The 15274-nt window shown below is 37.9% G+C and overlaps 1 long non-coding RNA gene across 1 annotated transcript; it reads left to right on the forward strand.

Moving 5' to 3' along the window:
- Window positions 1-413: 413 nt before the first annotated feature.
- On the forward strand, window positions 414-3206 carry LOC145626946 (uncharacterized). The gene is made up of 4 exons (XR_014111204.1): window positions 414-991; window positions 2464-2601; window positions 2682-2861; window positions 2956-3206. It is a non-coding gene; the product is annotated as an uncharacterized LOC145626946 (long non-coding RNA).
- The last annotated feature ends 12068 nt before the right edge of the window (window positions 3207-15274 follow it).

Genomic DNA, 15274 nt, shown 5'->3' on the forward strand with positions numbered 1-15274 from the left:
ACAATAATATTTGTTGTTTGGTTGAAAAAGAATAAGCCACTAGTAGAAAAATGTACATTTGCGTCGCCATATTTGCGTCACTCATTAGAAAGAACGACGCAAATGTTTAATTCTACCATCCTGAAAAGTTATTTGCGTCGCATATTTATCAAGAAGCGACGCAAATGACTATTGTATTGCAGATTTTTATTATTTGCGTCGCTCTTATTTATTGAAGCGACGCAAATAATAATCTTATTTGCGTCACTCATTTATTGACAAGTGACGCAAATGAGTGACTGAATAAATTGCGTCACTCTTTTAATAAATGAGCGACGCATATGAAAAATGTACAGCATTATGTTTTATGTTATTTGCTTCGCATTTTAATAATAAAGTGACGCAAATCTAGCTTTTGCATTTAGGTTATTTCAGAATTTTGACCTTAGCTTTTGCACGCCTACCTTTCACTAAACAAAGAGAAAAAACAAGTTGCTACTCCAGTGAATTTCTACAGCCAAAGCACCCACAAATTCGACCCTTAAATCCAACAAATTCGGCCAAAAAAACACTGATTCCTCAGCAAATTCAACATCCAAAATCGCAGTCAAGTTGAAGACCTATAATCGGCAGAAAATTGAGCAATTTTGAGCAAAAATTTGGACCAAAAACCCTAAGAAATCCGAACCCATAAACCCCAGAAAAATTGAGCATTTCTGACCAAAATTCCCCCATTTCGAGCAAAAAATCTACTCCAAACTATAGGAATTCGAACCCTAGAAACCCCAAAAAATTCAATTAAAAATCCTGGCCTCATATTCGAGCAATGACTGAAATTTTCGACTGGAAAATCGATTAATTTCGCCCCCAAAAAACCCGAGGAAGTTCTAGCAAATTACAGCAACAATAATTGAAGTTTGATTAGTGTAGCAGTTCGACCAGTGTTCGCCCCACTCATATTACTGCATTTAGGCTCGACATTGTTGAATGTGTGAAGTTTATTTCACCTAAGGTAAGATTTCTTGTATTTAGTGAAGTTGTCTTTTTTTTTTCCGTCCAATTCGTAAATTGTGTTCTAGGGTTTTTTTATTTTTGATTTGTTTTTCTGTAATGCGAAAAAATTTCATGAAATTGAAGTCATAATTGCGATAGAACTCAAAATACTTTTGTTTGTAATAGGATTATTAGAATGCCTCTATAAAAATGGGTTTGAGGTTGCTGAGAATGGCACATTCATTTAGTTTATTTTTTTTAGGGAATGGCTCATTCATTTAGTTTAAAATGCAATTTATAATTTCTAAAAACGGTTTGCAGTTTTGTTCTCTGAAAATGTGTTGATTGATTTTTGTTAATTTTTGAAAATTGGTTGTATTACTAGGAATTCATACCAATACAATTTTAATCAAGTTAATTTATTTGCTGCAAATTCTTTATTTAATTGAAAATTTGTAGGAATTGGGAATTTGGCTTGGTAAATCAGGGGTAATTAACTAATTAGATTTAATAATTTCTGTTAATGGGATATCAATTTTTTTTTAATTTAAAAATTACATTTTCGATGCTGAATACTATTTTCAGATTTTAAAACTGAATTTATGCTAGTATGATGAGGAAATATTCAAGCTTTATTGTTTTTGGATGATTATATGATTCTTATGATTGATATATGCTGTAATTTAACGAAGATATGGTTGGCTTGTAAATTATAATTGGGTGATGAAACTAATGGTAAATTCGTTGTTTTAAGCACGAATTATACTCCCTTCGTTCTCAAATTGTTGTTCCGGATTTTAAGAGTGGAAGTTAAAGCGTAATTTAAACTAGTAATGTTACTAATGTTTCATCAAAGTGTCTTCTTGAGTTCATAGGTTGAGCAATGATGAGCTTGGTTTGTGAAAGTAAAAGGTCAAAATGTGGCTTAGATTATAGTTTTTGGATTGACTTGTTTCTTGAGAGAGACATATACTTTGTTATGATCGAAGGATAGATTTAGGGTTTGATTGATTGATTGTTTGATGATCGAAGGATTTGTTTAGCTTTGTAGATAAAAAGATAACATGGACTATTGAAGTGTATGTAAATCCAAGTGGCCTTACTCATCTTGATTTAAAGTATTTGACATAAGTAGTTGAAGGCTCGAGTTGCATGTTTTTACCTTGAGAAATTCAGTTGGACCTTCCGACCTGAGTTTCGCCCAGAAATCGAGTTGAATGTTCAACCTTCAACCTTTAAAACCCAATTCCTCTAATTTTTTTTTTGTTTCGGTCTTTCTTGTGCTTTTAATTGCTCCAATTATGAGTCATATTACAGAAAAAGATATCTATAATCACCAAACCTCCGTCATGGCACCCTTAGCTAGGAAAGTAAAGGTATGCATGCTTTCAATGCTTGCATTGGTCTATCTGTATCATAGTATCACTTGAGAGTTGCGACTATACACGTGTATTTGTGAGGCTGTTTCTAAATTTATGGCTATTTCATCAGGTTCTGCGAGATGGTTGGTGGAGTGAGGAGTATAGTTCACAGTTGGTCCCTGGGGATGTAATTAGTATTAATGCTGGAGACATCATTCTAGCTGATGCGCGTCTACTGGAAGGAGACGATGCTGTAATAATTGATGAGGTCAGTTGTAATGTTTGTGATTAATATATTTACTTCATGCATCTATTGTTGCTGAATATATGATTTCTTGTGCTTTGCAGTATGTTTTAACAGGAGTTTTGTCTCCAGTAACTAAGAAAGCAGGGGATGCAGTATACTCTGGCTGTATTTGTGAACAAGGAGCATGTGAAGCTGTGATCATTGCCACAGGTGCTCGAATCTTCTTTAGGAAAAATGTTTGCCTGGATTTTAGCATCAATGAAGTCAAATGTTGGGATAAGGTAAAAAGTTCTAGTGGATTTCAACACTAAAAATATATAGCTACTTGTTCTATCTTCTTAACCCTTTATTTTGCTTTTTTTCTTTCCTTTTTAGGTTTTGGTTGGCATTAGGAATGTATGCTTGTGCTTGGTTGCTGTTGGGGTGTTGGTGGAGATTGTTTTCATGTACCTTTTCCAGCACATAGCATTTTGGCGCGGAATTGACAATCTGCTTGTTCTCCTCATTGGTGGAATCCCCATTGCTCTTCACACTCATTATTGGAGATTACTAAAGATGTAAATTATTGGAAAGTTTGTTAATATAATGCCGTCATTCCCAATTTTATGGGTAGGCCAAATTACAAAGGATACTTTGCCGAAATTTACATTTGCATTATTCAATAATATTGCATTTTAATTTCAATTATATTAGCGTTAGCATATTACTTTATACCACTAGCAAGAAAAACAGGTACTACAAACATATACAAGCAATTATTATAATTAAAAAAAAAAAATTTACATCATTTGCGTCACTCATTAAACAAACAAGTGACGCAAATACAGCAATTGTATTGTTTACTCAGTCATTTGCGTCGCTTGTTTATAAAGGGGCGACGCAAATGACTTAAAATAAGTTTATCAGAAAAGTCATTTGCGTCGCTCTTTTATAAAGGAGTGACGCAAATGTCAAAAAATAAGTTTTTAAAAAAAGTCATTTGCGTCGCTTGTTTATAAAGGAGCGACGCAAATAACTTAAAATAAGTTTATCAGAAAAGTCATTTGCGTCGCTCTTTTATAAAGGAGTGACGCAAATGTCAAAAAATAAGTTTTTAAAAAAAGTCATTTGCGTCGCTTGTTTATAAAGGAGCGACGCAAATGACAAAAAATAAGTTTATAAAAAAAGTCATTTGCGTCGCTTGTTTATAAAGGAGCGACGCAAATGACTCTTATTTGCGTCGCCCCTAGGAGCGACGCAAATGACTTAAAAGTCATTTGCGTCGCGAGCAGTTGCGTCGCTCATAGAAGCGACGCAAATACACTATAAATGAGCGACGCAAATAAGCCTTTTTCTACTAGTGAGCTTGGGGGAGGAGTTGCTAGAATTTCTGATTTGAAAGTTGGTAGTTTATTGAGTTTGAATTAAGGAATGATCAACCTTGCTTCACTTCTAAGTTTACCACCAATTTCCAAATTTATTTCCACACCCTTTACCCTAGCCTAAACGTTTCAACCCTTTTAAGACCTTTTGACCTTAGTAAGGTTTAGTTACTACCGATGGAGGGTAATCAAGCCAACCCTATTGAGCGAGCTATCAATGCCAAGATGTCGGGTAGCCTAAATGTTTTTCATTGATTATTTCTTCCGATTCCTTCGAGGAATCTCGAGATATCACCTTAAAAGTGGATGAAAAACTAGTGTGGATGCGGAAGTTTGGTTGGAGATAAGGAGGAGTGTAAGTCCCTCTAAGTTCTCTACCCTTTGCATGCTTTATGTGTGTACCAACCTTAGCTATTCTTTTGCTTGGCTACCTTTAATGTCTAGAAAGGATTGTATTCTTGTGCATTTAGCCCATTGTTTGTATTTGGTTTGAAATATCAAAACTCGAATTTTCTTGATTTCACCTTTGCCTTGAATGTTATGTGTTGCCAAGAGTTGTAGGTTAAACCTCTTAGGAAACCCTCACGAGAGCTTACTCGTCCTCTTTGGCGACATAGGGGTTTAAAGGGCTTGATGCATACGCTAAATGCATCCGTGATTCCTGCGACAGTGAGTTAGTGTACATTCTTTCTCTTTGTTTCATTTTTTGTTTCTTTTGCTTTAAATAATTCCATCTTGTTCTCTTTTGCCTTAGCTTTGCTCGAGGACGAGCAAAGGTTTAGCTTGGGGGAATTTGATGAGTGACATTTATGTCACTCCTAAGGAGTAGTTTTAGAGTCTTTTCCGTGTTTATTTGCCCTTATTTTCCTTTTATTCTTTTGTTTTTTCTTTAATAAAGTTTCTAATTATTTTGGTAATTTTGGAGCATTTTAGTTTATTTTCTTTATTTTATTAGTTTTAGTCCATTTTCGTATTCTATTTTATTTTATTTGCTTGCGTAGCTTTAATTATTTTTAGTTTAGTTTTATGTCTCTTATTTTCTATTTCATTTTATTTATTTTTATTTTATTTATTTTATTCTATTTGTCGTGGTTTTGTTTTATTTCGTCCTTTGTTTATTTTTATTTTATTTTATTTTATCTTTGTCCCGATTCTCCCTTGTTTTTATTTGGTTGTGTAGGATCGTGCTCGGAGGTCGGAGGCTCAAGTCAAAGGTGTCAATCCAAGAAGCTTTCAAGCCCAAAGTTGCTGCCCAATCTTAACCATTACCACACCCTTCACTATCCTACACCACCCCAAGCAACAACATCTCAATCCCCTGCTCCCTCTCCTTCACTCACGCATCAACCACCACGCATTCCAGCCTTACCACCAACAACACCACTCACCACCAGTCCAACCTTCAACCACCAATTTACAGCCAACCTGCAAACACCACACACACCAGCACCAACCACCACCAAAACCGCCAGCATCTCCAATCACAATCAGCCATGCACTTCTCAGCTCACCAATTTCAGCCACTCCGCAATTAACCACCAGCTCCTCCAATCACAGCCACCACTACCCCCTGTTCTCACGCACACCACATACCAAAACCCCCCTGCTCCAATTCACTCACCTGCTGCCATCCTCACAGCACCACCAGCCGCAACAGCACACACCAAGGACCACCACTCACCTCCATTTCCCCTGCTCCAATTCGCACCAACAACCACCTGACCACCGCACCTAAACCAGCAATCAGCCGTACCTACACCACCGTCAACAACCAGCAACAATTAAGCAACCAATCGACCCAAAAATCAGAGCAATTAGCAAATTCTCAAGGTTCGAGCAAACCGTTGAGGGTTCAGTCGAAGTATGAGTCAGAGACTTTTGAAGTTGTCCAAATTGAATAGGTGTGGTGGAACACCCATGGTTCAACCGAACCAACCCCGTAGTTCGGCCGCACCAACCCATGGTTCGACCGAACCACTTCACGAGCCTCGCACATGATTTTTAATGAGGATCGAACGATTGAAGCTTGGTGATGGCCGTTGATCTTTGATTTGTGATGATGATGTGCGGTGATGATGGATTTTGATGAATGGTGATGATGATAATTGAAGCAGCCAATTTCGAAGAAGAGAGGAAAGAGGGGCTGATTGTTTTTGGTGGGGAATGGTGGGTTTATTTTATTTCATTTTTATTTTTCTTTTATTTTTATTTCTTTGTTTTTCCTTTTCCCTTTTCTTATTTTCTTTCTTTTATTTATATTTTTATTTTAGTTTCTTATTTTTACTTTTCCTTTTTAATTTATTTTATTTTCTTTTTCTATTTTTCCTTGCTTAGTATATATACCCATTTTGGGGGTAATTAGGAAAACATTCAATAACTATCTATTCTACTCTTTAATTAGTTTTAGGTTAGGATTAGTCTTCATTGGTAGAGAGAGAAAGTGTGTTTTTCTTCATTAATGAACTTGGATTTTGAAGAAGGAGCTTGTTCAATCCTTTGTAGACCTTCATCTTCAATTAATGAGCAATCTCTTACTCTTTCTCTTTACCTTTGTTTTTTTTATTTTGTTTTTTTTTCTTTGATTTTTCTTCTTTGCTTATTAATCATGTTGATGCTTATTGATTTGATGATTGATATTGTTTTCAATATGATTTGTGAGTAGTCACTTAGCCAAGGGTGTGGGGATGGTGTAGTTGCTAATTGTTCATGCTTATAATGTTGGGGTTATGTTAATGGTGATTAAAGTCTTTGCATGCTTGATATTCTTTGGTCTTCTTGCAAGTGCACGTTGTTAGTTGATCAAAGATGAGTCTTTGCTAACAAGTAACGGAAGTTGACTTAGTTGAGGTTCATTACTATCGATTGTTATTTAATAGTACCTCCTAGTATATGGTTCTAATGTGGAAACATAAAGGCTATGTTAAAAGAAGCCAATTGACCCCGGAAGGCGGTTAGATTGGACCCCTTTACTTCGGTATTCATGCATGTTTAGTTTACCATTGATTTGCTACTTTGTTTTTGCATGATCAAGCGTCAACTTCACCTAACCATTTCTCTTAATGTTTTATTTCTTGTTTTAGCATCTTTAGACTTTAGTTTATTTATCTCCTATTCCGGATTAGTTTAATTGTCGATAACATTTGGTGGTGTTTATCCGTTCTCTGTGGTTCGACCCCTATGCTTGCCTTATACTCGTATTAGGTTTGTTTAGGTTGTATAAATTGTATTTGATCTAGGGATAGACAATTGACGACGCGTTTATTCCCTTGTCAACCACAAACAAATGGTGCGGTCGAATCGGCCAACAAAAATGTGAAAACTATCATCGAAAAGATGACAGAAAATTACAAGGATTGGCCAAGTAAGCTACATTTCGCCCTTTGGGGATATCGAACCTCTGTCCGTACATCAATGGGAGCTACTCTTTTCTCTTTGGTTTATGGAGTTGAAGCTGTACAACCAATAGAACTCGAAATCCCATCTCTTCAAATCGCATTGGAAAGCCAACTAGATGAAGTCGACTGGATTAGAGCAAGATATGATGAACTAGTCTTACTTGATGAAAAATACTTGGCAGCTTTGCATCATGTCCAAACCTACCAACAGCGTATGGCACGACATTTTAATAAAAAAGTCAAGACCAGGAACATCAAAGAGGGTGACCTGGTGCTTAAGACACTTCGTAAAAATGTATTAGATCCAAGAGGAAAATTCAGACCGAATTGGTCAGGCCCGTACATTGTTAAAGCCATCCTGTCTGGCGGAGCGGCACAATTGGTAGACATGGACGGTAACGGCTTCAACAATTTAACCAACTTGGATCAACTCAAGAAATTCTATACCTAGTCGCATGGGTTCATGACCCGATAGAGCTACGTTTGGCCTGATTCCTTTTTAAGGATACGTAGGCAACCCCTCAAGGGGGCCCGGCCACTTAAAAAAATAAAAATCCTCCCTCCGTCGATCAAGTATACGCGTCAGTTCAGCATTGCGTCACGACCAAAAAAAAAAAAAAAATTCTACCGCGACACGGGACATTCCCTCGTGTCACGGTATAGTCCACCGTAGCGCGGTGGACTTTAGCGCAAAAAAAAAATTGCCGTGACGCGGGAATGTGTAACGTGTCACGGGATTTTACACCGTGACATGGTGGAATTTCAGGTTTTTCGATTTTTTCTAGTGACGCATTCTTTGCGAATTCGTTATTTGTTCAAGGCTTTTATTTTCATTCTTCCATTGCGTCCGACTCCTTGACTCGGATAAATAAATAAAAAAAAAGAGAAGTCATTGTAATTTTTTATTTAAAATAAATATGTTATTATTGAAATAAATATGAATACAATTATTGGCATCATATGCCTTATTTTAAATAAAAATTATAAATTATAAAAAGCAAAACAATATTGATCTAATCTCTCTTCACTTTAGGAACATCCTTCTCTTGGTCAATTAGGTCGGCCTTCACCATTAATGTGTCTTTTGTAGCCCGAACCGTCACACCCCTAGTCGAACTTTCACCCCTTTCACCTTTCTTGAAATTCTTCGGTTGTCTCTCTCCATAGACCATCTTTTCTTTACCCTTCCCTTTCACATAATTCTTCTTTTTCGGCATTATAGGAGTCTTAAACTCAATCCCTGGTGTTCTCGGACCTAGACGATCTTTAGGAGGGGCTCTCTTATTTCCAAGACGATTCTTCACATCAGACTTGCGTGATCCAAATCGTTCTCTCCTACTTCTAGGGTTCAACCATGCCTTGTATGCACTAGATAAAGGAGGAGGAGCTTGGTCACTTGCAGAAACGGTCCACAAAGGTCTTCCAATCCAGTAAGTCTCGTACTTATGAACGTTACTTTCATGCAACGATACATCACGAGGACTATCGTTATAGCGTGGAACTACTTGTTCAAGTCCATACTGCCGCATCAGTCGAGAAGGACAATAAAAAGTCAGTTTTGAGATACTAGGAACACGGCAATACGGAGTATCATTCGTGCCAACCATCCTAGTAAGCCTCCACCAAGGAACCACCCAACGAATGGAAAATTACCTCTTTCCAAAGAAATTTTTCCAGTCTTCATACGACATGTTCACAGAGTAATTCTTTTTCCTGCGGACTAGGTCGTTAGGGCCATATTTTTCAACATCATCGGGGGCTTCAAATAATTCCAAACGCTCCATCAACCAAATCTGCAAAAAAAAAAAAAAAAAAAAAAAGTGCAGATTACACCGTGTCACGACAGACACCCACCGTGACACGGTGCCTGTTTTGTGTCACGGGAGCTACTCGGAGCGTATTTTTACCTGCAGCAGTACCAGAGAGCCCTTCCTGATGGCTTTCCGGTAGTTTTTGCTTCGTCAAAGCTACGAAATTTTTCTCCAAGGCACGTAGGCATAGGAAATCTCCTAGATTCGACATGTTCAAGCACAGACTCTAGACATGCATGCCCTACCCTACCGTTTGCAAATAAAAGCTTGCTAAACATGCAAAAAATATATGCCCTTCTACGATATACATGATAAGACTCAGAGATAGGGCGATTAAAATATAAATTTGCAAGTTTTTCTAAGTCTACCTCATTACCACATATTATTCTATTTAAATCTGGATCTTTTAGATTCAGATGACGTTCAAAATCTTGGTAATAATATTCACGCAGGGTAGGCATGGCAATAAGATTTCTAGTAGGAAATCCAAAGATTGCACCGAATTCCTCCGGCAGTGGACAGATTTCATCGTAATCAAATTTAAAACAATATGTTTCTAGACTCCAATAATCTAATGCTGCCCTAAGAAAATCATGTTCAATAGCTACATGTCGCAGGGCTAGTAAACCCTTGACATGAAATAATTCTAACTCTCTTTTGTCAGCATTGGTCAAAGAATAAGACCAGTCGCGCAATGTATTATCAAAATTCTGAGACATGATTATTGAAATATGAAATTCTAATTATTTTGTGTTTCGCGCTCGGAACTACTCAGAAATTATCTTTTCATACGCGTAGACCACACCGCTGCAGAATACGCGTACCGTAACACGGGAAATCCCACTGTGTCACGGGAACCTTTGTCGCGACACGACAATTTTTGCCGTGACATGGTGTACAGTGCCATGTCACGGCACCCCACGTGTTTTCTTTTTTCATCTTTTCCCGTATCTATCCGGATTTTTTTTCGTATTTTATCTTCACCGTTTATTTTTTAATTTTCTGAAAGTTTTATTCCTAATAAAATTCTCAACTCTTTTATTTTTATTTTTATTATTATTATCTTTATCATCTCATTTTATTTATTTATTCATCACTTTAATATTTTATTTTTTTTATTTCTCTTTATCATTTTATTTATTTATTCTATTTATTTTTACTTGTCTTTTTATTTCTTTTTCTTTTGGTGAAGGTCGGTACCCTCCAATTACTCCACTTACGTTTTTTGTCGCGTCATTAATGAATACACGATCACACACAATGAGTCTCAAGCACACACTAACACACAATAATAAACACATGAACTGTGAATAATGTACAAAAGAGTCATAATAAATAAACAGTGTCAAGTGTCATCATAGTATGTACAAATAAAAACCCTCGGTCAAAAGTCTCTAGAACCAGAATTAGTATCATCTCCACCCTGTGAATATGGGAACGATGAGCCAAAGAGTCCCTCCATCATCCGAGTACGGGGAGTAGTGTCCCTACTAGTCCCTGTGACCCCAATAGTAGTCAAACTCAAGGCAAGACCCGTCCAACCAGCAAACGGTGTAGACTGACTCAAAGACGCGGGAATCGTCGGTGAAGGCATCGTCCCATACATCGGAACTGAGAACAAGCCCGACACCGGTGGAGGAATCCCAGACAATGGAGCTGAAAATAAACCAGGATCCACGGGAGTCAAAACAGACCCAAGCTCAGGCTGTGGAGGCTGTGAAAACGACTGCCGCTGCCCCTGACTCTGGCCCGGAAAGCGCTGGGAAGACTGAGGTTGCTGCCACTGAGCCTCCTAAAACGGCTGAGTAATCTGAGGCTCTCGCTGAGAATGAGAACGCCGGTGAATCTCAGGAGATCGTCTACCACGATCAAGATCCTCCTCGTCCGAGCCTCTATGCCTCGAGCGCGAGCGAGACCTCCGTTGCTCCTGAAAGATACAAAATCAAAAGGTGTCAACAATGCAAAATCAAACAAATGGTAGAAGTGAAAAAAAAATGAATGATACCTTAAGAAAGTCGCTAGAATTGCTCCGACAACTCGCACCACGCCGAAGCTTGATGATGCAGTACTTCAGGGCGTCAACCAGCTTCATGAATCCCATCATCTCCGGGCGGTTAGGCTGAGGATAAAACAAAGAAAAGTCAGTAACAAGCGGTGTTAAAAGGATGAATAACGCATCAAAAAAAACTTACTGGCTCAAAGACCTCGGGCAGAGACTCCTGCGCCTGTCTGTAACCCTCTGGCGCGTCAGCAATATGGTCCTCGGTGATACCAATCGTCCTTGGATAGCGGACAGACTGAGGCGGAATCTCGATCCTCCCCACAGGGCAAATAGTCATCTGAAAATATAATCGAATAATCAAGTTATTCGACTATTTAAACCAGAGATCCTCAAAAGAAATCATACCTCAGGAAGACGGGGTGGAGGAGCCAGAGAAGGAAGCAAGTCCTGCGCATAATCACCCTCCATATGCACAAGCTCCTGCCAAGGAAAAGTGTAGCGCTCTCCCCTATTTATCAACTCCCTAATCAAGCGCGAGTCCAGCATCGACTCTGGTGGAGATGAGGGCACCACAAAGCGATCGCCGCTATGCTGACGAACGACACGCTCCCCCAAATACCAGACAAAGCGTCCGGTACCAACCAGAATGGTGCGGTGCACCGAAAGTGACAAGGGAATAAACGCGTCGTCAATTGTCTATCCCTAGATCAAATACAATTTATACAACCTAAACAAACCTAATACGAGTATAAAGCAAGCATAGGGGTCGAACCACAGAGAACGGTAAACACGACCAAATGTTATCGACAATTAAGCTAGTCCGGAATAGGGGATAAATAAACTAAAGTCTAAAAAAAAATGCTAAAACAAGAAATAAAACATTAAGGCACCAAGGGAAATGGGTAGGTGAAGTTGACGCTTGACCATACAATAACAGAGTAGCATATCAATGGTAAACTAAACATACATGAATATCGAAGTAAAGGGTCCAATCTAGCCGCCTTCCGGGGTTAATTGGCTTCTCCTAACATAGCCTCTATGTTTCCACATTAGAACCATATACTAGGAGGTACTATTAAATAACAATCGATAGTAATGAATCTCAACTAAGTCAACTTCCGTTACTTGTTAGTAAAGACTCATCTTTGATCAACTAACAATGTGCACTTGCAAGAAAGACCAAAGAATATCAAGCATGCAAAGACTTTAATCACCATTAACATAACCCCAACATTAAAAGCATGAACAATTAGCAACTACACCATCCCCACACCCTTGGCTAGATGACTACTCACAAATCATGTTGAAAACAATATCAATCATCAAATTAATAAGCATCAACATGATTAATAAGCAAAGAAGAAAAATAAAAACAAATAAAAGAAATCAAGAACAAAGGTAAAGAAAAAGAGTAAGAAATTACTCATTAATTGAAGATGAAGGTCTACAAAGGATTGAACAAGCTCCTTCTTCAAAATCCAAGTTCATTAATGAAGAAAACCTCACTTTCTCTCTCTACCAATGAAGACTAACCCTAACCTAACCTAAAAACTAAAAACTAATTAGAGAGAAGAATATATAGTTATTGAATTGTTTTTCTAATTACCCCAAAAATTGGGTATTTATACTAAGCTAATAAAACTAGGAAAAAAAAGAGAAATAAAAGAAAGAAATAAAATAAAGAAAGAAAAGGAAATAAAAAGAAAATAAAATAAAAAGAAAAGAAAACAAAAGAGAAAAGAAATAAGAAAAGGAAAAGGAAAGGAAATAAAAATAAAAGAAAAAGAAAAAAGAAAACCAAAACCCATCAAAACATCAGCTACCCCCCGATTCCCCTTTTCTTCCAAATTAATGGCTGCTCTATACTCCATTGAAACACATCACCATCATAACCGTTCATCAACCATCAACGGCTATCCTCGCTTCGACCTTCAATATCAACCGTTCGATCTTATTAAACATCATGTGCGCGTCTCGTGAAATGGTTCGATCGAACCGATGGTTGGTGCGGCCGAACTACGGGGTTGGTTCGGTCGAACCATGTGTATGTTCGACCACTCCTCTTCGAATAACAAAACCCACAAAGTCTCTGACTCGAATTTCGATCGAACCACAAACGGTATGCTCGAACTTGATTGATTTTCAATTTGTTCTGAATTGCTTAATTGAGGGGCCAAATTGCTAGTGCGAAATGGTGTTGCGGGGTGATTGTGTTGTTGTTGCTGTTGTTGGAGGTTGAGAACGGTGGCACGGCTGGTGGTAATTGGGTTGGTTTTGCAGGCTGTAAATTGGTGGTTGAAGGTGAGGGTGAGCAGGGGAGATGGAGGTACTGTTGGTGGTGTTGCGGGCTGCTCTGGTTAAGGGAGGTTGATTGAGAAGAATTGGAGGTGGTTTTTGTGGTTGTTGGCGTTGTGGCTGGTGGGAGCAGGGGAGTGCGTGATGGTGTTGTTGTTATTGGTGGTTGGAAGTTGGACTGCTGCGGGGTGAAGCAGGGGCTGTTATGGTGTGGTCAGGTTCCAGCGGGTGAGTGAATTGGTGCTAGTGTGTGTGGTGTTTGCGGGGTTGCAGGCTGGTGATAGGTGGCTGCTGTGGTGTGTGGTGGAGGATAAGGGAGATGGGGTAAAGGTTAAGGGGCAGCAGCAGGGGTTGGCTCAAGTTTGCGCCTCGAACCTTGAACTTCGAACTTGATTTGAATATGGAAATTGAGCGTTAACCCGAACACACCTACAAACACGAGCAAGGTTGAGGAGAGAATTGGGACAAAGAATAAAATAAAATAAAATGAAAATAAACAAAGGACGAAATAAAACAAAACCACGACAAATAAAATAAAATAAATAAAAAAGAAATAAATAAAATAAAATAGAAAATAAGAGACATAAAACTAAACTAATAATAATAAAACATAAACTATACAAGCAAATAAAGTAAAATAAAATACGAAAATAGACTAAAACTAATAAAATAAAGACACTAAACTAAAACACTCCAAAATTACCAAAATAAACTAGAAACTTTATTAAAGAGAAAACAAGAGAATAAAAGGAAAATAAGGGAAAATAAACACGGAAAGGACTCTAAAACTACTCCTTAAGAGTGACATAAATGTCACTCATCAAATTCCCCCAAGCTAAACCTTTGCTCGTCCTCGAGCAAAGCTAAGGCAAAAGAGAACAAGATGGAATTATTAAAGGCTAAAGAAACAAAATAGAAACAAAGAGAAAGAATGTACACTAACTCACTCTCGTAGGAATCACGGTTGCATTTAGCGTATGCATCAAGCCCATTAAACCCCTATGTCGCCAAAGAGGACGAGTAAGCTCTCGTGAGGGTTTCCTAAGAGGTTTAACCCACAACTCTTGGCAACACATAACATTCAAGGCAAAGGTGAAATCAAGAAAACTCGAGTTTTGATATTTCAAACCAAACACAAACAATGGGCTAAATGCACAAGAATACAATCCTTTCTAGACATTAAAGGTAGCCAAGCAAAAGAATAGCTAAGGTTGATGCACACATAAAGCATGCAAAGGGTAGAGAACTTAGAGGGACTTACACTCCTCCTTATCTCCGACCAAACTCCCGCATCCTCACTAGTTTTGCATCCACTTTTAAGGTGATATCTCGAGATTCCTCGAAGGAATCGGAACAAAATAAGCAATGAAAAACATTTAGGCTACCCGACATCTTGGCATTGATAGCTCGCACAATAGGCTTGGCTTGATTACCCTCCATCGGTAGTAACTAAACCTCACTAAGGTCAAAAGGTCTTAAAAGGGTTGAAACGTTTAGGCTAGGGTAAAGGGTGTGGAAATAAATTTGGAAATTGGTGGTAAACTTAGAAGTGAAGCAAGGTTGATCATTCCTCAATTCAAACTCAATAAACTACCAACTTTCAAATCAAAAATTCTAGCAACTCTTCCCCCAAGCTTATTCTTTTTCAACCAAACAACAAATATTTTTGTATTTTCTCAATATTTTCTTCTTTTTTTTTTCATTATTCTTTGCTCTCGCCTCTTTTAACTTTGAGCGGCTTTTTCTTTCATTTCCTTTATTTTCTTTTCATTTACTGAAACCATTCAACATAACAAAAATAATCTCAAGTACCAAAATTTGAGTTTTTCA

This window comes from Chenopodium album, chromosome 4 (assembly GCF_948465745.1).
Source record: "Chenopodium album chromosome 4, dcCheAlbu1.1, whole genome shotgun sequence".
Taxonomy (NCBI): domain Eukaryota; kingdom Viridiplantae; phylum Streptophyta; class Magnoliopsida; order Caryophyllales; family Amaranthaceae; genus Chenopodium; species Chenopodium album.